General features: G+C 36.2%; 1 protein-coding gene across 7 annotated transcripts in view; it reads left to right on the top strand.

Annotated features, from left to right (window-relative positions):
- Window positions 1–26,090, top strand: part of LOC126763544 (CUGBP Elav-like family member 4) — a 955,905-nt gene that overhangs the window by 55,340 nt on the left and 874,475 nt on the right. The window contains exon 1 of one of the 7 annotated variants that reach the window (XM_050481143.1): window positions 17,752–18,050. The exons of the other annotated variants lie outside the window; for them this stretch is intronic. The gene's annotated coding sequence lies outside the window, so the exon portion shown is untranslated. Of the gene's footprint in view, window positions 1–17,751; window positions 18,051–26,090 lie in introns of those variants that run through there. 7 annotated transcript variants of the gene reach the window in all.

Raw genomic sequence — 26,090 nt, 5'->3', positions numbered from 1 at the left:
CGCCGTGAATGTTCGGTTTTGCCTTCGACGTGGAGGCATATCCAGGCTTTCCCCATGACTTTCTTCACTTAGGATTATAGTAGTGGACCCCTTTTTCTCCGCCAGTTACAATGCGATGTAAAAATCTCTTTCGGTTGCGCCTTTGAAGCAACTGTTCACATGCAAAAAAGCGCCGTTCGACATCTCTTGGTTTCAATTCGTAAGGAACCCAGTTTTCTTGTTTCTGAATCATCCCCATGGCATCCCCTTCCACCACCATGCCGGTCTTCGACTTCATAATCACCATTCTTAAAACGTTGAAACCATTCGCGACATGTTCTTTCACTTAGGACAGCCTCACCGTACGTATCCGAAAGCATTCGATGAGCCTCAGCCGCACTTTTCTTGGAATTGAAAAAAAAGCAAAATTTCCCGCAAATGTCGAGGATTCTGCTCAAAAAGTGACATTTTCAGTTAAGAATAAATTTTGGATGTAAACAGATCCCTACAAATATTTTGTTGGGTTAGTGTTGACACAAATGTCCAAGATCGATATAAAACGATTTAATCGATTTAGTCGATTTAATCGACCAGTGCTTGACCCTAGAGACATCTATTGGAAAACGGCGGGAGCAAAGTTGTAGACCTAATAGTATTTTTTTTACTATGGCACTAAAAACGTTGGTAAGTCTGAGCCGACAATACAAAACTTCGCCAGTTGATTTTATACTTTGCAAGGCCACGGTTGAAGTATATCTTAAAAGTAGACATGTTCCAATACAATTAATACAATTGGTGCTTCAATTAGATGCATAGACAGCCTAGCTTCTGTTGTCTACTCAATATTCGGTCTCGAATCTAAGAAGCCACTGCTAGCACTGCTTTTGTATTTTTTTTTACAATTCTCTCTTCCAATCGAACCTTCTGTACACCGATTAACAAATTGTGTTGTATCGAACGATATAAACTCGTCTTGGTGTGATCCAACACCTTGACTTGATTCACCATACCATCGATAAACACCAGCCTTTGATGGAGCTTCATTGTCTCAATCACCCAATAGGTTATATAACGATTTTGCTATATGAGTTTGTGCACATCATCAATGGTTTCCGAAACAACTACTAATTTTGGACCACCTTCACGAAATTCCTCTTGAAGTGATCTACGATCTCGATTGGATTCAATATACCATCAATAGACACAGGTCTTTGATGTAGCGGCATCGTCTCAATCTCCCGATAGGTCTCATAACGACTTTGCAATATTGGTCTGTCACATCATTAATGGTCTCCGGAACAACAACCGATTTTGGATGACCTTCACAAAATTCGTCTTCGAAGTGATTTACGACCTCGATTGAATACATCATACCATCGAGAGACATTAGTCTTTGACGGAAACTACTCGTCAAAAATTTAATTTAGTTCATCGATGCATGGAAAGTTGGAAAAAATAATTGCGATTTAACCTCACGTTTTGGAGGGAACATTTTAAATCACTGTAAGCAACACAAGCGGTCGTGTGTCAAAGTGGTATAACTCAAAAATGTCAATCTTTACCTTTAGTATAAAATATACATAATAAGACGGGCATGTTTTCCCACGTTTTGACCAATATGAATATTTTAAGTCACTGTAAACAACACAAATAGCGCTCGCACGTCCAAACGTTCTAAGTGTGAATAACATTAAAAAGGTAAAATTTTACGATATTGTTCTCAATTGCCAGATAGCAAGGCTCGGTTTTCTAAATCCCGAATTGTAAAATATTCGTTATAGGAAGGGAATAATAAAAGACTTATACAGCATAGCTTTTGTTTTTTAAGGCAAAGATCTGCTTCTCAATCGTTTACCGATTTCGGAAAATCTCTTAGTAAGAGTTATTCGCTAGCACTAGATCTCTTTATCGAAGAGAATATTACTTAACTGCTTTACCACGCCTTGTAAAACATCGGGCTGGTACACTTTGCCTCAGTTTTATTATTTTTCTATGAAAGAAGTGTAGAGGTGTAACGCCTTTACAGTTGACAAACCTTGGCGGTTAGGTTAGGTAGGTTTGAAGGTGATATTTATGTTGTTTACGAGATAAACAAGTCCCTCACTTCTTCAGTTATGTTCACTGCAATTGAAAACAAGAAATAATGCTCTCAAAAGCATTCTCTGTGGTGTAAAAGATGAGCCAAATAATTGAAAATAAATGTAATAAAACAATAACAAATTCACAATAACAAATTCGCAACAACAAACGCTCGACGCTCAAAATGTAATCAACGCCAGACAGGCAAATGCGCCGCGAATTAATCTAAAAGGCTACAGAATATTCACACACTTGCAAATGCAGCTGGCTTTTTTAAATTATTTTTGCTTTCAATTTGAAATTTGAAGCTTTGCCTTTGTACCAAAAACAATAGCAACAACAGCCTAAACTAAAAGCCAAATATATGCAACACCAAAAAGTTATATATATAGGTATACATGTGGGTATAAGTGAAAATGCAGCGCACTACCCCATTTCCTTCCTGCCCTTTTGCTGCTGTCACTCATGAGACGCGCCTAAAAGTAGCGATCGGAAATACATAAGCGGATATGCAAGCATACATGTAGGCTTTGCCAAATACATTGCAGCGGATATACATATATTAGTAACGCATACAATTTATATACAACAGAACTAAACAAATTTGTGTATGTATGCGTGCAACGCCACATTTAACTAACAACCAAGCCGTCAACTGCGCCACCAACAAACGAGCGCACTAGCATATAGATAGGCGCAAAAGTTGGACACACAACAAGCAATAACAAAGCCGCTCGTTTGGCTGACTGGCAGCTTTAGCAGCTTAGCAGCCGCGGCAGCATGTGTTGAAAGCGCGGCAGCTATGCGTAGAGGGGAGTGCTACGCGCGGCGCTTAGAAAGGTCGAGAATTTTGCGAATTTCGCTATGTCTATATTTGGGCGGTAGAACGCGCGCGCGCTCGCCCATATGCACGTCAAATGCAGCAAAAGCCAAAAAAAAAATTGTTATGCGCAGAGCACAAGATCAACGGCAATCAGGCCAAACGGGCAACTAGGCAGAGTAGTGGCAGGCAGTTAGACGGCATGGCAGTTGTGCATTTGAAGCTGCATATGCCGGCTATGCACAAATGCCATGTAAATTGCGCGCCTAAAAGTAGGCTTACGAAATTGTGCTTGCGCTCAAATAGAAATGTTGCAAATATGCCAACGCCGGCAGCACAAATGTGCACATGCCTATGTGTCAAGCTACAGCTTTCTGTATGTGTATGTGTATGTGTGTGTGCTGCCGTGTTGTCAGTTTTGTATGCAACGCGGTGCCGCGCGACGCTGGTGCCAAAAGTTAACAAATGTCAGTTAGTGTTTGCAATTGCCGGCAAGCTAAAAACTATGTGGCAACACATTTGTGAAAGGCAGCCAACAACAAAAGCAACCAGCAACAACAAGTGACAGCAATCAACAGCCAACGCAACAAAAAAACAACGGTCGACAACTCAGTCAGTTAGGCAGTTAGCAGTCGGCAGTCAGCCGCCAGGCAACACAGCAGCACAGCGAAAGCGTTGACGCCGGCTGGGGCGGGTGGTGGCGTCGAAACAGGAAGTGTGTGAATTTGTAGGCACACAAGGGAAGGTGCTCCTCAACAGCCTGTCAGTCAGCTGATTCGTAGTCGCATACATTTTTGGCATATTTTTAGCGGGAGCACACGTTTTGAGCGGAGGTAAAATAGCGCAAGGATGGAGAGAAGAGTGCATAAGGCTTCATAGCCGAAATTTGGTGCTGAAAATATTCAAACTTTGGTATTTTGTTGCAGGTTGTGTGGTATACAGTTTTTGTTGCATATATGTGTATGCTTTTGTGTTTGTTTTCGTATATACATACGTGTGTGTATTTCAGTTTAGACTTTTGCCTTGTCTGTCAGAAGTGATAAAGATTTCAATGAAAACTCAAAACTCAAGCTCAATATAGTTCAAGTATTACATTTGAGGCGCAATTAAGAAATTAGCGCTATTTGAGTATACATTTTTTGAATGGAGTATTAACTTTTGAGTTCCTATAGAAATACATGAATGTATATACAAGGTCTGTCGCAAAAGAAACAGAACTTTTTAAATATAACTGTTTCTGGTGGCGCCACCTATTGGTGGGTATATGAAATAAAAATTTTGATCTCTTGTTGACATTTCGTAAAAATTTTAAGACAATTGGATAACTACAATCGATGTTATCGATCAAAAAGTGACAGCAGCTTTTGGTCATCGATCGTAAAATGCATTTTGAACAAAGAGCAAATATTAAATTTTGTTTTAAACTTGGGAGAAGGTTTACTGAAATTGAAATCTTGATGAAAAAAATGATGAAAAAAGTTTGTGGTGATCAGTGCCTATCCCGTAGTAATGTGCATGAGTGGTTTAAGCGATTCCAAGAAGGTCGTGAGGACCTCTGTGACGATCAGAAGTCGGTCGTCTTCAGAAGTCAAAAATAAAGACAATCTTGATTTGTTTTTACAATTCCGAGGGTATTGTACACCGAGAGTTCGTCCCACCTGGCCAAACGATTAATGCTGTGTTTTACCTTGGTGTTATGAAGCGTCATTTGTCACGCATTCGTCGTGCTCGACCACAATACCGTGAGGCAGGGTTCTGGCGCCTGCTGGACGATAATGCGCCGTGTCATCGGTCGACGCTTGTCACTGATTTTTTGACAAAAAGCTCCATATTAACCATTAATCACTCACCCAACTCACCTGATCTGGCACCCGGTGATTTTTACCTATTTGGAAAACTTCATTTGCCCATGAAAGCACACTGGTTTCAGGACATTTCAGCTATTCAAAAGGGGACGACCGATATTCTCAAGAGCATTCCGAAAAATGACCTTAAACACTCATTTGAAATGCTAATTGACCGGGCTAAACGCTGTATCCAAGCACAAGGAAACTACTTTGAATAAAAAAAAATTGAACTTTTGAAAAATATTTATTTTTTTGTTGTTTTTTTAACAGTCCTGTTTTTTTTGCGACAGACCTTGTATAAGCATTTCATATAAAATTAGGGGAAACCCCTTACAAATCGATAGAACGCTTTAAGCTTATCACACGTTTTTTGGGACGGCTAATGCCAGTTTCGTCTATGTCTTCTGCTTAGCCGAAGGTAAGACTACCAAGATGTGTCATTGTCAGTCTTGCAAAGATCGAGAGAAAGAAAGAGCTGGATGTTTCCATCTCACCCTCCTCAATACATCTCTGACAACTTGCGTTGATCGAAGTTGTTACCTTGCCACATGAATATCTACTGAACAATTGCCAGTAAGAACCTCTACAATAGCGGCAGAATGAACTTTGCTAAGCACAATTAGTTCAGCAGATCTTCTATGTTGCAGTTTTGCTCAAAAGGTTCTCGCAGTCGCACAGGAGCTTGTCGTCGACCAACGCCTGATAAGCGCATGCAATGTTCATTGATTCAGTGCTAGAAAGCAATATGCCAAAAGAGATCCAACTCGGTACTATTTCGAAGCGAGTGGGTCAAGAATGAGCCTCTAGCTAGGTCGTCGGCTTTGCAGTTGCCAGTGATAACGCTATTACTAGGCATCCAAACGAATCTTATGAATAGCTAGCTTTATGCTATTTCTAGTGAGAACATGCACTCTATAACTAAATTTAAGCGCATGGTTAGCGTGCTCTGCGCTTGTGTTGCTGCTCTGTTTTCGGAGTGAATGCTCACCTCACTAAAAGAGGCTGCAATTCGTAGCAACTTAATAGCAGTAAAGAGTATTCACTTCTCCCTAAAAACACTACAGTGGTCCGGTAGCCTAAAGCTACGATTGAAAAAGTACTCCTAGCAGAAAACTTCCCATTAAATATTTTCAACTTGCTTCGATTCCTGCGTGACAAAGCTCGTTGTGCCTCTTTTAAGCAACTCCTTCCTATACATATATCCCTTGCCGGTATATGAGCCGCGAAAAAGCAGCTATGAGTAGTCTCTGCGACGTAGTGATCCAAGTCAAAGGTGATCAAGAATGATTGAAGTATTGGCCTCTATGATGCAACAAAACAATTAGTCTTCTGAAATTTTAAATGAAATAATGTAAATATTTACTTGGCTCAAAGCTTGAGTCTATATTTCAATCTTTGGCACCGGTTTTGCACATAAACTTTTTTTGGCTTTTCACTCCACCTTCAATATTTTTAAATAACTTTCTTCATTGATCTTAATAGACCGGAATCTTTTAATATTGGAAGACTTATATTAAAAGCTTTTAAAGCTTTTAGCGAGCTTGCAATTCCAACACTTGTTTGTCTGCTCTACTACTTTGAAATGAAATGTCTGAGCTCTGAGCTCTCGTGAGGTTGGCAGATCTTGCGACTTAGCATTGCCTACAGCAAATCGAAAGCTTTAGTGATAGCTCTCGATTTACCATAGAAAGCTCTGTCTTACCGTAGAAATTTAGGTATTAGTTTTACGAGCTTACCATAATCATAAATACTGTAAACGTCTCATAAAATATCCAGTTCGTTCAGGTTATGTGGTTTTGCGATATTGTGAGGCTTGTTGGCAGCCCCATTCAAGGTTCAAGGTTCGATTTTTGTTCCATTAGTTTCATTATAGAGTATTAATAGAAACTGTGGGTTGGTATTTGAAGAAAAGATCCCGTAGCAGGTTTAATCACGTCCGACAGAAATCAATTTTGGTAGGTTTTCCCTTAATCCAGAGTTTTCTCAGGTGGCATGGCTGCGATGAACAGCTTTATGAGATTGGATTTACCAGTTCGTTTAAACAGGATTGATACAATAGAAGTTGTGGTTTTTCTTTTGAAGAAAGGATCGGGTAGCAAATTTAATGACGTCTTACAGAAATCAGTTTTGATGGGATTTCCTTTATCTAGACTTTTTCCAGATTGTTTGGTTGGAATGATATAGCTGGCAGGAATGGGATAGTTTGATGGGATTGTGAGGCTTGATGGTAGTCTTATGCTCATGTGTATCGATTTTACTAGTTCGATTATGGAGGATTGATACAAACGAAGGTCTGGTTCAGCATTTGAAGAGAGAATCGGGTAGCAGCCTGAATCACGGCGCATACGAAGTAATAGGAGTTTTAGTGGCATTTCTTTTGATGCTATGTTTTTTCAGTATTAGAGATTGGCTATGATATTATTTGAACCAAAGAGATATTATTTAGACAAATTAAGTTATTATGTGAAAATTTAAAGAGGTTTGGGGGCTTGGATGAAGGTGAAGTTATAAGGTGAATTATTGAAAATTGACATGAGAAAACATTTTCAAACGGCTCGTCTAAGCTTGGTATTCTTGGGTGAAGGTCTGCGTTGTAATTTCCTGTATTTTTATTCCTTCCACTAACGCTTAAGATTTTTATAGACATCCTACAAAGGTTCTTTCATTTCAATAGGACAATTTGAATTTCATTTTAATCCAACGTGGCTATTAGCTGAAAGTTAGGGATCACATATACATTTTCTTAAAAACAAAAAAAATATTCTGAGTATACAATTCCACCAGTCTACGGCTAAATTTTTCGAAAATCTAAATTTTCTATAAAAGGATCAATCCCACTTGGCATGATGACATATTCATATGAGAATATGAACCAAATAAACACCGCTAGCCACTTATGTTCCATATGCCACATATGGCAATCTAAGCATTAACAAAGGCACAAGCAAAGTGAATAAACAACAACAATAAATATGTGAAAAGGGGCAACCAGTCGAAGGCAATCCTTTTATTATGAAAATATGATATCCTTGTTTCCGACTAATAAACCTGCACTTAACCACAATTACCAGCAGCTGCTGCACAAATGCCCGCGGCAAGCAATACACAAAAACAGCAGCAGCAAAAGCAACAAAGCAACAATAACAGCAAATACAGCAACAACACCAACAACAATAGCAACAACATACAGCATATTGCTTACTTAAACCCGACAGGTAGGTATTTTTTGTCGGCAGCCGTGGCTACGGGCGCACTCCAGCAGCTACTAGGCATTTCGGCTGGCTGGTCTTACTTGCAACACCAATATACTTCACCACAACAAGGCAAACACACTGCAATCAGTCTTCATTTACAATTTTGCACCTGTGCGCAATGCCGGCAGCCGGCGACGCAGCGGCAGCATAATAATAATAATGTGCAACAAGACTGGGCAACAACAAAACAATGAAAATAACAAGAACAAAAAATTAGCTCGAAAATATAAAATGTGTGTGCGAAAATGTGCAACAAAAAGCCGGAAAGCGCAGCTGAGCCGCCGCCACTCAACAAATGGGAGCTTAACCCCGGTTGGTGTGGGGTTAGTGGGTAGCCCGGGACACCGAGCTTTTTACGCTTTGCTTTGGTCGCTTGACTGCGTTGTTTGTATGTTGTTCACTTGCCACAGCGTTGGGGCAATAAGCACAGTCAAACGCATGGAAAACGCACACTCACGCATACACATACACACACATACATATATAGACAGGCATAGGAACATAGCAGTTTTGCCGTGGAAAAAAAAGGTTGAAAGGAAATGGCGTACATGACATTAACGGCTTGTTGTTGGTGGCACTCAACGTGCAAAAGCAGAAATCGAATGGTTTAACTGACGCCAAAATGGGCGTGTCTGTGTGAATGTTATTGTTATTGTAATTGTAATTGCAGTGGAGGCGGTGGCAAGGTGAAAAAGCGCATTGACACAGCAGCAAGTGAGCCAAGGGGGAAGTTGTGGCACGGTGGCAAGGTGGTAAGTCAGTGGGGCGTTACCTACTTTTGTTGTTTTTCTGGTTTACCGACATTCGTAATGCAGGGTCTTCTTACTTCAGCCGCCGCCGTTTGTTTGCTTTCATTTGTTTTGCTTGTATTTTGTTGGCTTGTTTCAACAATTATTATATGTATATGCAACATGCACTGCGCTTGTTGTAATTGTTATTTTGTTGTTAACACAACAATAATAATGCCAACAGCAATAGTAACTACATTATTGAACAAAGGTAGCAGAAATATGTTGTTGAAAGTTGCCCTTTCAGTGTTGCTGGCATTAACGAGCTTTGCGGGCGAAGTTGTTTGGCGAATTTGACTGTTGTTGGGAGGTGGTAGAGGTAGGATGAGTGGCGTGAGGTGTTGGCGTTACGATTTCTCTCTACGTCGCAAATAAGTGAACGATTTTTGACAATTTTAATTACTTTCGAATTCGAGATTTTTTGGTCTGAAACTAACCTCAAAAAAAATTGGACTTGATTTATATAGAATATACCTTAATTTTGCTAATATACATGTTTATGTTGAAAATTTTTCCTAACGCTTAATTTGAAAGCTATTTATTTTGTTTACAATATCGTCCTTTAATTGTGTCTTCATTCAACTTTTCTTCAAGAAATAAGTTTATAATTGTTTCATTCGAATTTCTCTGTAATTCTCAACTGTTTTGCATTTTTTGTGAAGTCGTCTGCAATTCTCAACCGGTTTGAAATTTTTATTTTTATAACTACTTGTTTAGCGAAGACCGCTTAAAATTTCTCTCTACTAAACATACATATATTAAACTGATTCCAATCATACTTTAATATACTTACATACATAATACTGGTTTTGTCACATATTTATCGTTATTTTTAAGTAACATGCTGCGATGAGAAGCTTAGCAGTCTAGGAAAGCAGCGGTATTTCTTCAAATAAAGCACCAAATGAACTTGATAATGACACAAACATATAGTCTTCAAGTATTTACTGTTTTTTCAAAGTCCAGAATCATTTGAAAGCTCTTATTCCATAGAGCTTTAGAATAGAGGTGGCAAAAGTATATTGTGTTATTTTGAAGGTGTCGAAAGAGCGGCTCTCATAGGCATCCTCAATACTCTGTCAATACATTGTCATTTTAGCCATAACATCAGTGAAGACCGTCGTAGAGGGCTATAGTGGTGGCTTTTTCTTTGCTCATATACCGATGAGGGAAATGTGAATTGGGAGAAGAGGATTAGTGAGCTTTTTTCATGAATGGGATGAAGCTAGGAGAGAAGGTTAGAAAGGGATTTTCTTGCAAGGAGCTTTCCATCAATAGTAGCTTCAGTCTAATTGGGAGGCTCTTACTGGACACTGTCCAATGAACATGCATGCAGTAAGACAAAAAATCTTGTCGGACGCTAGTTGGCAAAGTTGTTGCAGGGTGAGGTGGAAACATCCAGGCACTTTCTTCTACATTGTCTAGCCTTTGCAAGACTGAGACTGCATATCTCGATTTCAATTGAGAATTAAATTTTAGGATGCAACGGACTAACGTTCTAAACTGTCCAAGTAAGCTCCTTGTTTGGATTGATCTCTTAATATAACCTAACATAACCCCGGCACTCCAACCGAGAATGTTAGAAAACTGAAACCTGCAAAGCTGAACTTTGGAGAGTTTTCGAAAAGAAATATATTTAACAATTGTCATCGTAAGTATTCCAACAAAAAGTACATTAAATGTCTAGTTGGAATTTCCAGCAGTTCACATTTGGTAGATCTGCTATTTCTTGCTTTTTAAGGTCGAAGTTTAGACCCTGTAGGAAAAATTTAGATTTAACATGGACCAAAAATATCTGCGAAGTTTTTTATTAAAGCTGCATTACGTCTTTTTCGGTTAATTGGATCGATTTAGAACTTATTGGTACAAGGGATTGTTATAAATCAGGTCCATTTTTAGTGCATGCTCTCCAGTGTACCGTAATAGTATCTGTCTGTACATACTATTTTTGGACCAAATTAGTAGATCCTTTGTTCTATTTCTGTCATATTTGGAGCATATCTGCTTTGTTATCTTGAAGCTTGCTACTGAATTCTAATAATACTCTTTTCCGCTCTAAGCTATTTATTCAAAAGGAATAGCTCTCATTTGTTCCCAGTGGGCATGTTATTGACTTCGCTTCGGATTTGTCTAAAGAGGCTGCTAGCTTTGTCAACTCGTCTGCCGTTGCCAAAAATGTTCCTGTGAATCACAATGAGCCTTCTAAAGCCCAAGGTGGATCGTTAGACAGCCATTCTACCTATCTACCTAGCCTTCTGTGATCGGAAACACAAATTATGGATAAATGGAGTTGACCTGTCAGTGAGCTTAAAGCCTTCCTACAGTTGTTGACTATGTTGGAATTAATCTGTGGTGTCAATAAGGTGAGCAAAGCCACCTGGCTAGCCATGTACCATTTATGCTTGGCTTCTGTATCTTCCCGTAGTTACTCAATAAAACTCTACAGACCTTCTATTAACCTAGTACTTCCGTTGGGAAGATGCTGGCTGTGGTTTATAGACTGATAGAAAAAGTGATGTCAAGATCATTGGAGTATATGTCCGCCCCAACTCCGCCGCCCATTTTGAACCCGTCGATATAGATAGAGGTATTATCCTCCTTCCTTACTAAACCTAATCTGTATGTAAGTCTATAGATATATATACATATATATATATGTAAATATAATATACCTTTGTATTCACTTATGAAATATCCGCCATATATAATATTTCCAACAGAACGCCTTTGTACTAGCTTGGCTTTTACCACATCCTTCTAATTGTTATTTCGCAACAGTTAGGCAGCTTAAAACAAAAGCTTAACACATGTATCTATATATATGCTGGTAGACTGTAGACTGCCAAAGGCGTGCCAAGCCATAGCCATTGTTGCCACATAACTAGGTTTTTTTTTTGCTGCTGGCGGAGTTCCTGTTGCTGCCTATGAAGTTGATATTATTTGTGGCACGAGAGAGAATGTGTTTGCTCATACTAGTCTAAATATGTATTTGTGTGTGTATGTGCTTGTTGGCAGCACTGCTTTTGTTTTCTGTTTGCTTTGTTGCTATTGCTATTGTAAAATCGCATGTTCGGTAATAACTCTTGTAACTTTGCCGTTGCGATTGGTTAACGAAAGTTGGCACAAATGAGTGTTGAGGCCAAATGCCAACAACAACATGCAACAACAACAACCACATGTAGCTGCAACAATAAACAGTTAACTGTGAGCAACACGAATTACTAAAACAAGTTGCAATGGAAAAAGTGAAAAAAAAACAGAAACAAAAACAAAAAATAACAACTCACTGCTACACGAATAATCACAGCAAATGCAATAATACGAGTGTTACAACAAAAAACCACAACAATAACAACAACACAGGCAATGTGTTATGTTGTTGAAATAATTTTCGTTAAATACAATTGAGATTGGCAACAAAACGGCTCATCGCCTCAACGGCACGCATACAAACTGCAATACCGTTACACACACACACACAGCCACAGCTATGTAGTGGTTTTCAATGAGCGTTCACGCTCAAACTGCTGACTAACGGTAAATCGTGTATATTCTCTTGGCGCGCATAATTCAAAATGTTTTTGTTATTGTTGCTCATATTGTTGTTATTGCCACTGTTGCACTATATTAGTTAGTTGCATTGCCAGCGGCGAGGGAATATGATGGACAGGAAGTTAAGTATGTGTGCGCGTTCTGTTGGTATTAGAGGTGTCGAGTGTTGGCCGTAATGGGGTTAAGCGCGTTCGAATGTGTTTGAATGTGTTAATGTTTTGCTTTTTGCCGTTGTGGTTCGGTTAAGTTAATTTTAGTTTTTTCAAACAGTTTTTAAATAATATAGTGCGAAAATTCAAAACAAATATACATTTTTAATGAGCAAAGCGGGTTTACAATATATTTTCTATTTATCGAAACTTTCCAGGCAAATAAATATCACATATAGAAGGATAAGGAAGAGACTAACACCCAACTTTATCAGAACCTTCTCTCAGACATGGAATACTTCTCTCTTTCTTATACGAAATTACTCATTGCAACCAATTTTATAATTTTAGCATAGCTCTTAACGCAGAAAATGCACAATGTGCATCGTTTTCATTAAACAAGAAATTTGTCTGTAATTCTTAACTGGTTTAAGAAATAATTTTATCATATATATGAACGAAATATTTGAAAAGCTTCACAACTCATAATTGATTGGATGATACGCTGTCGAAAGTATATTTTTCTTCAAGTTTTCTGTGACGGTATCGTAAAACCGTTAAACCGTTAAAGTCCTGTGGCATCGAAATTTTAATAGTTTATGATAATAAATGATTTCAAGCTATCTTTCTCAAGCAAATATTTTCCCCAACTCCATAACTCTTGTAAGAAACAAAAACTAGCTTACTCCGAAAATCGAAGTCGAATTTTGATGTGTTTTCTTAGCTTTCATAGTTTTTTTGTCAGTTCGGGTTATTTTTGATCAGATAGTAAGAGAATAGCAAGAATATTGTGTTGCAATTTACTTTGAAAGTGTCTATTCAGTGTTTAAGGCATATAGTAACTATTAATATTTGATCTTGCCAGGTAGTAGTCTTCCTAGAAAATACATTTGATAGAATTCTCCGTGTGTTTATGATATTTCCCAGTGCTACTGGTCAGTCTTTTGATTTTACAAAGGCTAAAGTAAGGTTTCTCGTTTCAATTTAGAATCTTGTTTTCATTATAAATTTATAATACTGGAATATTCCTGAGAAGAGATCACCTCGGTCTCAGAGAGGGTTAAATAGTCGGCACTTTGCTGATTGCAATAAAAATTGAATTGTCAACTCCTAATGGCATTTGAACTCAAGAGAGAAAGAAAAGTCATTTATTAACCAAAAATTATCTAAAATCACAAAAAGGATCAAATATCTTAGAAATCTTTCAAAACTTAATTTATGCGCAAATCCGATAGCTTACAGCGCCAGGTACACACACATGAGTGATTTGAGATTTTACGAGCGCTAAATTAGAATTCGCAAATTGGAAAAAGGATATTTATGCATATGTATGCCAACAACAACATAAATGCATAAATAATAATTGTGCATGTATATGTTTATGTATATATATGTGTGCGTGTGTATACAAATGTGTAAAAGTCAGCTTTTGCCAAATAAGCACGTCGCACTAACTAAGAAGCTAACGATGACAATGACAATGACAATAACAGGATATGCAAAAATATTTTGCCGTCGCCAATGCCACAAAGAATTGTGAGTGGAAAATTGCAAAATGCCAAATGCTATTAATAAACGAAGCTAAACAAAGCACGACGACAAGCTGCAATTGCGACGCTGCAGATTTTTGTCTCGTGCACCCATTTTTTCCATAACTGCCCGCTATTTTTGTTGTTGTTGTTGCAGCTTTTGTTTTTAATAAACACTCGGACATGCAGGAATACGCTTGATGCTCAGTCAAAAAGCAAAATAGACGCCATGTGGCAGCATGTGCCGGAGTTGGTTGGTGGAAGCAAACAAAAGGAAATGTAATCATTATTTGCGGTTGTCATTGGTTGCGGCGCATGTGACTGAGTATATGTGTGAGTGTGTGTGCGAAGTTATGCTGTTGTGTGAATGCTATTTGGCTATCGAGTTGATGATGAGCAGCCGACGAGTAGCCAGTATTTATGCTTTCAAGCATCGACAATGTGTGTGTTAGTATATGTATGTATGTGTATGTGTCATTTGTGGCAATTGCAAAAACAAATAAGCAAAGCAAAGCAATATCGACAGTGCGATAATGTTTGCCAATAATAAGAATGAGATTGATGAGTAAGCGAGCGCAAAGGGCGCGCAGAGCAACTCAACGCAGCTGGCGCAGGCAGTCTGCAGGGGGGTATAAAAGTTGCAGGCATGCGATTGCAAAGGCAACAATGGTTGTAAGCATGCTGTTGTGCGGTTGCTGCGGCGGTGGTTGGTAAGTAGATAGGCCAACAGTGCGATTGAGTGGCTAAGCCGGAGATGATGGTGATATCGTAAGTGTATGTATGTGCATGTGTGTGTTGTGGGTTTGCGTTTGTAGCGCTGTGTGGGTGCACTTGTGTCTTCTGCTAATGCTTGCATCGTTAGCAAATTGCAAATTGTTGTGTTTGCGGTGAACATGAGTACTGGCAAACATATATCGACTTGATGTGTTGTTACACGCAAATACCTAGTTGCGTGTGTCATCGTGCATGTGTGTGTGCATGTCAATGGCTGACTATTTCCATTTCTGGTATTGAAAAACTTCATTATACATGATTTCGTTATGATGTTTTGACAGCAGTGGCAGCAACAAGGGGGTAGTAAGGTAGTTGAAGTTGGAAATAATTAGGTTTAATATATTGAGCTTTTCTATGGAGAAAGTATGCGCCCGGGCTTTAACTTGATAGGTAATTAGTTTACGAAGAATGATAATTTTTTCAATTTTGAAGCTTTCTTAAAGGATCATTAAGTTAAAATTTTATGTATTATTTTATTGTGATATGACATTTATAAGTCATCTTAATACGAATTAAAAAAAAAAAAAACAAAAAAAAAATGTAACAGTTCTACTTTTAAGAAGTATGAAATTAATGAATATATATACATACATGCATATATCGTCACTTAAAAAGCAAAATAACATAACATCACTTTACACAAGTTTATGGGCGAAAGAAAAAGCTATAATATATGGTTTTTACCACACATATTAACACAAAATTTGGATTTTGGTAATAAAATGGTTATATATTAGTTATATATACATTGGTTATATAGTGGTTATATTTGATAGCGAAAGCTTGAAATTTTACAATACTAAAATTATGTAATATATAAGTAGTGAATGGTAAGCAATAAGAAACTAGATTGCGATGTCCTTTTTTTTGATATTATGTTGTTACTTCAGCTGACGATATATGTATATATTTTTATATTTCCATTGCTTATACCTATAAAAAAATAATATTATACAATTTTTAATCAATATCTCAGATGGTTTTTAAAGGGGTATTCTGGTCTAGACGCATGAATTTTAGTAATTATTTAAACTAAGATAAAAAAAAAATGAAAAATGATTTTTACCATCCATTTTTTTATATGTTTTTTATTGGCATTTTAATAATATAAAAAAAAATTGCAAGAAAAAAACCTAAATTCTTCGAGATACGGGCCGGTGGAGTGGGGGCTTCAAATAAAACGGTGCGTTCTGGTTGACGTGATTTCAACCCTTGTAGAGATCTAAAACACAAAAAACAAGAAGATTCTTCATTAGTAAGGATGTCGTTATCGGGTTGACTATTTTCACAAAAAAAAGAAAAATAACAAAATAGCGTCGACTTGAAAAAAAAAAAAAAAATTTACCCGATTTTTTCTACCTTTTCGAATTTTTTAAAAATACTTCAAATCAAAAGTTTTGGAAATCCAAAGCAGACACGATAGAGCATTGTATAAAGAAGATATATACCAAATTTTCAGAGGAATCGGCTCAGTAGAACTTGAGATATCATGTCAACCACCTCAAAAAAAGTAGTTTCGAGAAAAACGCGTTTAAAGTTTAGGAGACAATTCTAGTAAACACGGACGCCACGATACAAAATCGGCTGTATCCCCGAAAACAAGTCGAATTTTGAAAAATCCTTCCAAGGTCATATTTTTGAAAATCTAAACTTTCAAAATATGCAAAAAAAAAAAAAATCGATTTTTTCAAAATACTAGACCAGAATAATCCCTTAAGTTCTAAAGTGTAGCCTCTCAATTCAAACAACTGCAAGAGTTTAACTTTAAACACGCTTATCTCAAAAATAAATTCTTAAATTTTTTTTGTTAGATTGCATCCACTCAAATGTCAGAATCACTGCAACACTAGAGTTCGGTTTGTTATTCCAACAATATTAATTTTTTTACTATGTATTCCTACGCTTTGTATAAATATAACCTCAAAATTTTAAAATAATAAATATAGTAGTTTTATATTTTTTATTTATCCCAAAAACCCTATTTTTAAAGCTTTAACACTATTGTGGGTGTCTGCTTTAACTTAGTTATATAAAAAAAAATTTATGAAGCCATTATATATGTATATACTATTCTCTCCCACTTCATTGAGAAATGTTAAAGAGTGACGCTATAATTGTTTACATTGTTGTTGCAAATTTTTTAATGTTCGAAGTTGACCTTCAACATACTTATTATGCATATCAATAAAAGTAGTTAATCAAGAGTTGTTGTTCTACTGTAATATAACATTGACAGTCAATGCACTTTGAATACTCTTAACAACTCTTCAATTTTGATCTCTTAACATTTCTTTCCAACACGCACCTTAAATCTGTCCTCTTACTAAAACTTCCAGCATCCTTGCATTTATATTAGTTAATTTTCGCTTTCAGCTCGGCTAACTTCATTTTCTCTTCATCAGCTATGCGCTCTTACTTTGAAAAGTGTTACACTTGCATTTCAATGTTCAAAAACAGAGCTTGCACACATCGCATTTAAAGCTTAGGAGACTTCTAGTAAACACTATGCGATACAAAATCGGCTGTATCCCCGAACACAAGTGTTACAAAAATCCTTCATTTCAATTTTTGCGCAAAACTTTCAAAATATGCAAAAAAATCATGTTTTCATATCCTATGAATACTCTTAAGTTCTAAAGTGCGCTCAGTAGCGCCAAGAGTTTAGCTTCAAACACGCTCATCTCATCATTGAGAAAATTCTTAAGTGAGTGATGCTATGATTCTTTGCATTGTTGTTGCAAATTTTTTAATGTTCGAAGTTGACCTTCAAAATATTCATATAATAATAGGTATTGAAGAGTTGTGCTGAATTTTCGAGAATCGTGGAATGCGAAATTAAGGGGAAAACTCCAATTGAGGAATGCAATGTAACAGTAAAAATATTTAGTTACAAGTGGTAATGAAAGTGAACACATGAATTCTTGGTGGATGTTGCGAACATTTATTAAAATTAGTGAAAAGTATTTGTTTTAAGAGTGAAATTGTGTTTTTTATCTAATTTAAAGTGCAAATCGTTAATAAATGCAAAAAATAGTGTCGTGAAAGTCGTAGTGCGTTAAATTCCTCGATTATTGTGCAAATTCCTTAAGTGCGTGTTCGGTTTTTTTCGTGGGTGTCTATATGAGTGTATTTATGAATGTAACAATTGCGTTGGCTCTTCATGCGATTCTCGGTTCGGTTTCTTGGTTTATGTCGCGTGTGTCGGATATTAAGTGCCATAGTATAGTGTTCTTATAAAAAAGCGCGTGGAGTAATATAGCCAAGTCATATTTAAATAAGGTGAGTTTGTAAGCAAATTATTATTCACGTAAATATTAGTTTTGTTTATAATATATTTCTGTCTGTATACACATTAGTGCGGGCCGATTTTTTATTAAAAAATAGTTTATGTCGGAAATTTTCTAAGAGTCATTCTGAACAACTTCACCTAAGAGTCTATAGATTCGAGCCAGTGATTTTTTAAGGCGAAGTTTCATTATAAAAATTCTTTCTTAGCTTATAATACATATATAATACATATCTGTCACTGTCAGTGATTTTTTAAGGCGAAGTTTTTAATTAGTTTATCATTTTATAATAAACATATAATACATTCCTGTCTATATGTACATTAGTGCGGGTCGATTTTTTTTTTTTTACCAAAAACTGGTTTATATCGGAAATTTTTTAAGGGTCATTCTGATTCTTGAGTCTTTATGTCGTGTCTGATTTTTAGTGCATTGTGTAGTGTTCTATAAAAAAGTAGTAATAATACATTTCTCTGTATGCAAATTATTGAAATCGATTTTTTACTAAAAAGTCGTGTATGTCGGAAATTTTCTAACGCTCATTCTGAGCAACTTCGCCTAAGAGTCTATGGATTCGACCCGGCGATTTTTAAGGCGATTTTTTTTAATTATAAAAATTCGTTCGTCAGTTTTCGGTATATCCGAATGAAATTTTATGCATAGGTGCATTTTATACTCTTGCATCATGTTGTTATAGAGTATAATAGTATTGTTCACCTAACGGTTGTATTCGTCAGCTAAAACTTAGCAAGATAGGTATAGGGTTATATATTTATAAATGATCAGGATGGTAAGACGAGTTGAAATTCGGGGAACTGTCTGGCTGTTTGTCCGTCGGTCCGTCCATGCAAATTGCAGCTTAAGTAAGAATTAAGATATCTTGGCAAAAAAGTAAGAAGCAGTTCTTAGATGGACGTAATCGGTTCTCTTTCTCTCACATTACCGTAAGGAAGATGAATATAAATGATCAGCCTGTCGGACTGAGTCGATTGTCCGTCTGCCTGTGTATACCCTCAGTCCCCAGTTGTTGAGATATCGAATTGTAAATTTTCATTTCACAAAGAACTGCCGCTATCGGACCACTATATCATATAGTTGACTTACAAACTGAACGTTTGGAATCAAGTCTTTGTATGGAAAGATTTTTTATTTGACAAGATAACTATGAAATTTTTTATTTGCTTATTGGGGAAACAATTACGCAGATTTACTTGCCTTTCGAACAGGGACACGCCCCCAAACAAATGCACATATGTATTTACCTCCAACATGTAACAGTGTGTGCAACTCATCTCATCTGAGCTGTTGCTGCTGAAGTGCTGCCACGTCTGCCAACACCAATATCTCTCAAATGACATATAACAAATGAGTGTTGAACACACACATGTGCAATTATACACATATAAACAATAATACTAGTTATTTCGTTGCTGCACACAAGCAATCGCACAACCTCAGTCAATATTACGCTCGGTTTGCACTGCTGAACGTATTTGTTTGCTCATTGATGGGCAAATGACATTTGTTAATGGCAAATGCAAATGCGTATGCAAATGTGCATAACAGTAAAGCATAGTTGTAGTGACGAAAAAACAGAAAACATTAGAGAAGAGTAGCGTTTAGAAGAAGGACTGAACTTCACAAATTTCTGTAGAGGAAGCAAAATAGCCTGTGATTGCTTGTAGCTTATATAACCACATAAGTGATAATAACGATGATGCAGCTGCTGATGTGTATGTTGATTATTTTGTAAGCGCTCAGTGTGGATATTTATATCAAAACTCGCAGTAATTGCTTGGAAATGTGAAATTCTAACGAAATGCTGAGTTTTTATAGAACATTAGATATACATATTTACATTATATATATGCTGACTTATATCAGTTTGCAAGTCAGTATACAGTTACTTCAACAGTCAAGGCTGGTTCGCCTCAAAATGTCCTTGCTGCTAATGACATCCTTCCAATACTTAATTTGCTTTTCTTCTGCGGTTGAGCCAATGCAACGTGACCATACCGCTGCCTTTGCTGCTTTCTCCGGCCGGCTCTGCTGCTCTCGCTGACACCGCTGCTGTTGTTGATGACCAATTTCCATTTCAACATGGAAATGGTTTTGACATGAGAAAAATAGGAGCAAGAAAATGCCGAGAAATGTTCTAATATCCACATTATTTAATTTGAACAATGCACTTGGCTTTGCAGCAAGCAATAATTGTAGTTGTATTGTATAGTATAGTTGTATATGTCGTACTGACAAATCGATTTTCTGTGTTAGCAGTAATAGAAGGTTGTGTGTATGTGCATGTGTTTTGTGTGTTTTAAGTCATTTGTGCAGGCAATTAATTATTTAACGCTAATTGACTGTACGTAGATTATGATACCGCACAGAAATTAGCCGAATTGATTTGCATCTTTGATGTCTAAAGCATTGAGATTGAAGGTACAGCTTTCCCTTAGACATAATTTTATGCCATAGTTTTCTCTGTTTACAATCAAACTTGCTTTGTTGTTTATGGCATTTAGTTGTCTTTCCTGAAGACTTTGAGAAACCAAAAAAAATTCTTAATATTTTTTGACTCAGCTACAACCTTGTAATGAGGTTATTAATACAAGTACAGCGCATTTGATAAAGATTTATCAACCAAGTCAACGTTTATGACATACTGTGATTCGAAAAAAAAAAATAGATGCTGGACCAAGCTTTTGTACTTTATAATTTGCATTGAGAGGCTCAAATTGATAAAACTTAACAAAAAATACAATCTTTGAAAGGTTTTAAATATATTTCACTTTAAACTCAGGGTTCTTTAGGCACTTTCTACAGTATTAACCTTTATTTGAGCAATGCAGGTTATGTAAGTCTGAGCTATCCAAACTGAGAAACTAGCATCCAATTTTACAATATTAGGATATCTTGAATACTTGAGATATTTGATCTAATAAAAGCCTTACATTTACCGCAATCGTAATCCCAAAGTGTGTGATGGAGGTTAATACAGTTTCTCTAGAGAAAAAAATATTTAAAGTTCTAATTTACTTTCTTAGCTGTCCTAAGTATCTTCGAAGGATAATAGATAGCTATTTTTATCGTTTCTCATAAAGCAATGATTGAGCGTGTCTACAACCAAAGGCAATTTGCTCACGGAAGCATTAACGTATGGTGCTTTTTCTAAGTTAACCGGTCTAAATATATGGTAATCTAAGAAAAATTTGCTGATAACTCGAATTATAGAATATGTTACGTACGAAGCCTCGAAGTTTCAAAAAAACATATGTAGATGCCAATTTACCGTTTGGTTAGTAAACAAAGTTAGATTGGAAACTGTGCGTATTATTAGTGCTAACGATAAGAAGCCTGAACCTTAACCATAACCTTATCCTATGCTTGAACCTTAACCTTAACTTTAACTTTAAATTCAATCTTATCCGTAACCATAACCCTTTACTTTAACCATAACTTTAACCCTCACTTAACCTTAACCGTAACCTTAACCTTAGACATAACTTTAAACTTAACCCTTAACCTTAACATTAACCTTAACATTAACCTTAACCATAACTTTAACCTTAACCATAACTTTAACCTTAACTTTAAATCCTACTCTAATTCAAACCTTAACCGTAACCCTAACTTAAATCTCAACCCGTAATCTTAACCTTAACCTTAACCTTAACCTTAACCTTAACCTTAACCTTAACCTTATCCTTAACCCTAACACTAACCCTCAACTTTAAAAGATATAACATTACGCTTCTGGTCTTCAGTTCTAAAGACGTCCCTCTAAACACTGATTTTTGTTCACTCTTTCATAGTGGAAATTCTCTCTCAGCTATAGACATAATCAGATCAGCTTGATTCTTCTACTAAAATTCTGATTTTCCGTATATACTTAAATGAACCAGACCCTCAGTTTTTAAGATATCAATTTGAAATTTTGTAAACTTCTTTCTATTGAAAAGCTAATTTGTAGGAATGGTCGACATCGAACACCTATAATATGCTATATGTATCTGCCACACAAACTGATCGTTCGAAATCAAGCCTTTGTAAAGAAATTTTTTTTACTTGGCAATATATTTGCACGAATTTTAGCTCGGATTAATTTCGAAGATAGTACAACAATTTCAAAAAAAAATTGTTCAGATCGGATTTATATAGCATATATTTGCCATACAAACTGAACGATCGAAATCTAACACATATGCATGGAAAATTTTTTTATTTGTCGAGATATCTACACGAAATATGGCATGGATTATTATGAAAGCCAACGAAGCAACTTCCGAAGAAATTGTTCAGATCAGATCACTATAACACATGAAAATCCTATCTTTGTATCAACAACTTTTTTATTTGTAATGCAGCCGAAATTAAAGTGTTTTCGTTTATTTGATTTTATCTAAGTCTCTGCAGCTAATAGAATCCTTTCTCTTCAAATTCGTTCCACTGTGCACCGTAATAACTTACGCAAATTCCTCACTTGATAGTTATTCGGAAAATGCCAGTATTACAACACATGACGCACTTAATTTACTTGTAATCTAAGGCATACAAACACATAAATATGTTGCGTAGACACATGTACACACACACAGACATATGTGCTGGAGAATGTCTACAGAAGAACAATGATACCACGGCAATGTGTTTACTAAGGTTAATAGCAATATTACATATTTAATACAAGCAAATTGTATTAGGGTTTGTACTATGTGCATAACTGTATATATGTGTGCGTGTGTGCTGAATGTAAAGTAATTGCAATTTGGTAGCAAATAATGTAGCCAAATTGGTATTGGCCATACATAGTTTGTATTGTTGACGGCACTAAACACACAGATGTGGTTTGCTTGTATTAGTGTTAAGGTAAAGAGAATATTATAGAGAGCATATTTGAGTAGCAACATATTTAAGTGTAGTGTCTAGTATATATGCGTGTATGTTTATTGGGCTGTGCTGGTTATGTGCTTTATTTTAATAATGACAGTTAAGGAAATTTGCAGCAATCAAGCGATGCACACACACATATAAACAAATAATTTAGGTAAAGGACCTTTTTGAGCAGCAGAGAGCTAGCTTGCCTGTGTGGATATGTGTATATTAGGGTGTTCGTTTTTTACACCAAGCTTATACTATATCTCTGCAAACGCTTGCTGAATATGTAGTAAATGTACTGTAGTCTTCGAGTACACCATGTCGTATGAGTAACGTAGAATGTACTTCTATGAATGCTCAGGTCGTTTGATGTAGAAGTTTGACAGCGTATAACTTTTAAAGGAAAGGTTTTATGGAAAAAATTATTAAGAGCTTTTTTGTAGAGCGTTAAATTTTGTATTTGAATATGATATTTTAAGGTTTTAGTTTTACTTGTTGTATGAAAAATATTAAAAATTTCAATGTAATATACAGGTTCAAGCAAAATATGATTTAGGCACAGTTTAAATTGAAAATTAAGAGCTTCTTTAAGTTGTATCATATTTTTAGGACCAAAATGCAAACTTCAAAAATTAAAAGAAATACAATTTGGTAATTATACACACCCTAATGTGTATGTACATATGTGTGCCTCGTCTGCTTAAGTGTTGGTTCACAACCAATATTTGTCGAATAATTGCTTCGACTGTGTAAGTGAGCCACAATTTGGTGCGATAGACTCCACGCATACACAGATACACACATCTATATATACCATAAATACTTTATTTGAGCTAAATGCAGCAGTAAAGCCTGAGTTTACTTTACTTTGGTCGAAGATTTTGGCCGATACTCGTTGGTAGTCGCAGTACACCACCACAAATATTGCATATGCGTATGTATGTATGTGTGCATGTATTTGTAAGTAGGTATTGACAGTTTCATAGTGGCATTCATTTACTATGCGCTCTATGTACAGCTATGGCTTACAAAATAATTAAAACATTGTGGTTTACAATTTAATTAATAGGCGAAAAGGACAAATGTGCCGTGCAGCAGCAGCGGCAACAACAAGCACAAAGCACTAAAGACACCAAACAGCTTAGTGGCGGCAAGCAGCTGAAGCAACATGTATTTGTTGTTGCAGCAGCGGGAGAGGAAGCATAAAAAGTGCTAATATTATGGATGAGTTAATTGTTATGCCTGGAATTTGCCGCACAAACAAACAGACAATATTTTGTGACAGCATACACACATATAAAATGGCAAAGAGCTTATTACCATGACCGTGCCAGTGGCAATAAAGTGCAAATTCTTGTCCAACATAAACATAAAGGTGGCGTTGGAAGAACGCACGGCATTAAAGGTCTTACAAGCTTTGCAAATTTTATGCCGTATATGTATGTGTGTGTGTTTGTGTGAGAGATATATGTGTGTGCTCTTTTCCAACTCATTGCTACAGCTTATACATATCATTATACTAAGTAGTTGTTGCTGCGCAGTTTATCACATCATTTAATATTATTGCCGTTTTGTTAAATGATTTATGAAAATTGGAAATTGCATGAATTATTCAAAGATATGCCATATCGTTAGACAAAATCAATGAAATTAGCAATTTACGCAAATTTATTATTGTTGTTGTTGTTATTTGCGCAAATATTGTGAAAATGTTGTCATTTATTGGGTAATTTAAATTACAAAAGGTAAAAGTTAAGAGCTTATCAGAAAGTTAGGTTATGGTAGTTTGGGTATTTTTAGGTTAGGTTGAATAATATTAAGTGAGATTAGATTGAGTTCCATAAGTGTTGCTTAAATCAGTCTAATTTGCTCGAATACATGTTTTATGAAGTTCTAATAGACGTGATAACCGCAAGGACTTCAATGCGTTCGCTCAGTTTATATGGCAGCTATATGCTATAGTGGTGTGATCTGCACAATTTCTTCAAAGATTATGCCAATACCTTGTATAATTAGTTGTGCCAAATTTCGAGCAGATATCTCATCAAATGAAAAAGTTTCCCATACAAAAACTTGCTTCCGATCGCTCAGTTTATATGGCAGCTATATGCTATAGTGGTCCGATATTGCACGTTCCGACAAAATAGCAGCATCCTGGAGAGAAAAGAACGTGAAATTTTAGATCAATATCTTTATAAGGTCTCGAGCACTGCCTTCTAGGGGTTACGAACTTCGTGGCAAGCTTGATATACACTGTTTTGGGTATAAAAAGAAGAAGAAAATAGTATTTTTCAATAAGAATATCTGCTACAGACGTGCTTGACCTCTTGAGGGTATAAAAAGAATATGAAAATGGTATTTTTTTTAAATAAAAATATCTTGTACAGGTGCGTTTTACTTTTTATATAAGTCATACATACTCCTATATCCAGTAACACTCATAATGCCTTATTTAGTGCTCAAGATTGAAAAATTTACTTCTGAAAAGCTTTTGCTAAATACTCAATGACCATTAGTTAAGGTCTCAAATATACTAGTGGTCATATTGATCGCTTACATAGATCGCTGGAAGATGGCATGAAGCTTTTCTCCTTCATTTATGCGCGAGTGTGACCTCTCCTCGGCAGCTGTGCTAATATCATAATGCTAAAATCAAAAACGAAAAATTCGCAGATATAAGACTCTTCACTCGCATGAAAAAATTCTGTGTCTTAATCTATAAATAAATATTAATAATCTTAAAATCAAAAAGGTAGAGGCACTAGTATAAAGCTTTTCTTTCACATGGAAGAGTACTGTTTCTCATTCAGACCTCGTTAATATGATAGTAGGAGGGACGAACGGGTATTATATATTCGCTGACTAGTCTGCTACTGAATTATGATGGAAACTTACACTTGATAAAAAATACATGAAACTTGACTACAGTATCTCAATAAACCAAATAAAGCCTCAAGACAACTGCCGTGATATAAATTTTTGAACAGACATAATGTCATAAGAGAGATCTCGTTGCTGATCATATGATATATGCTTCCATGTGGGACCCAATCCGGTAAAAATAAAAACAGTTTACCCTGAAGCATCATATGTCTCTTCGTCTCTTTAAATTTTCAAAGCGTTTAATCCTGTTTCCATCAATGCTTCCACCATTAAT

Source organism: Bactrocera neohumeralis, chromosome 6, assembly GCF_024586455.1.
Source record: "Bactrocera neohumeralis isolate Rockhampton chromosome 6, APGP_CSIRO_Bneo_wtdbg2-racon-allhic-juicebox.fasta_v2, whole genome shotgun sequence".
NCBI classification, from domain to species: domain Eukaryota; kingdom Metazoa; phylum Arthropoda; class Insecta; order Diptera; family Tephritidae; genus Bactrocera; species Bactrocera neohumeralis.
This window is presented reverse-complemented; position numbering and strand designations above follow the sequence as displayed.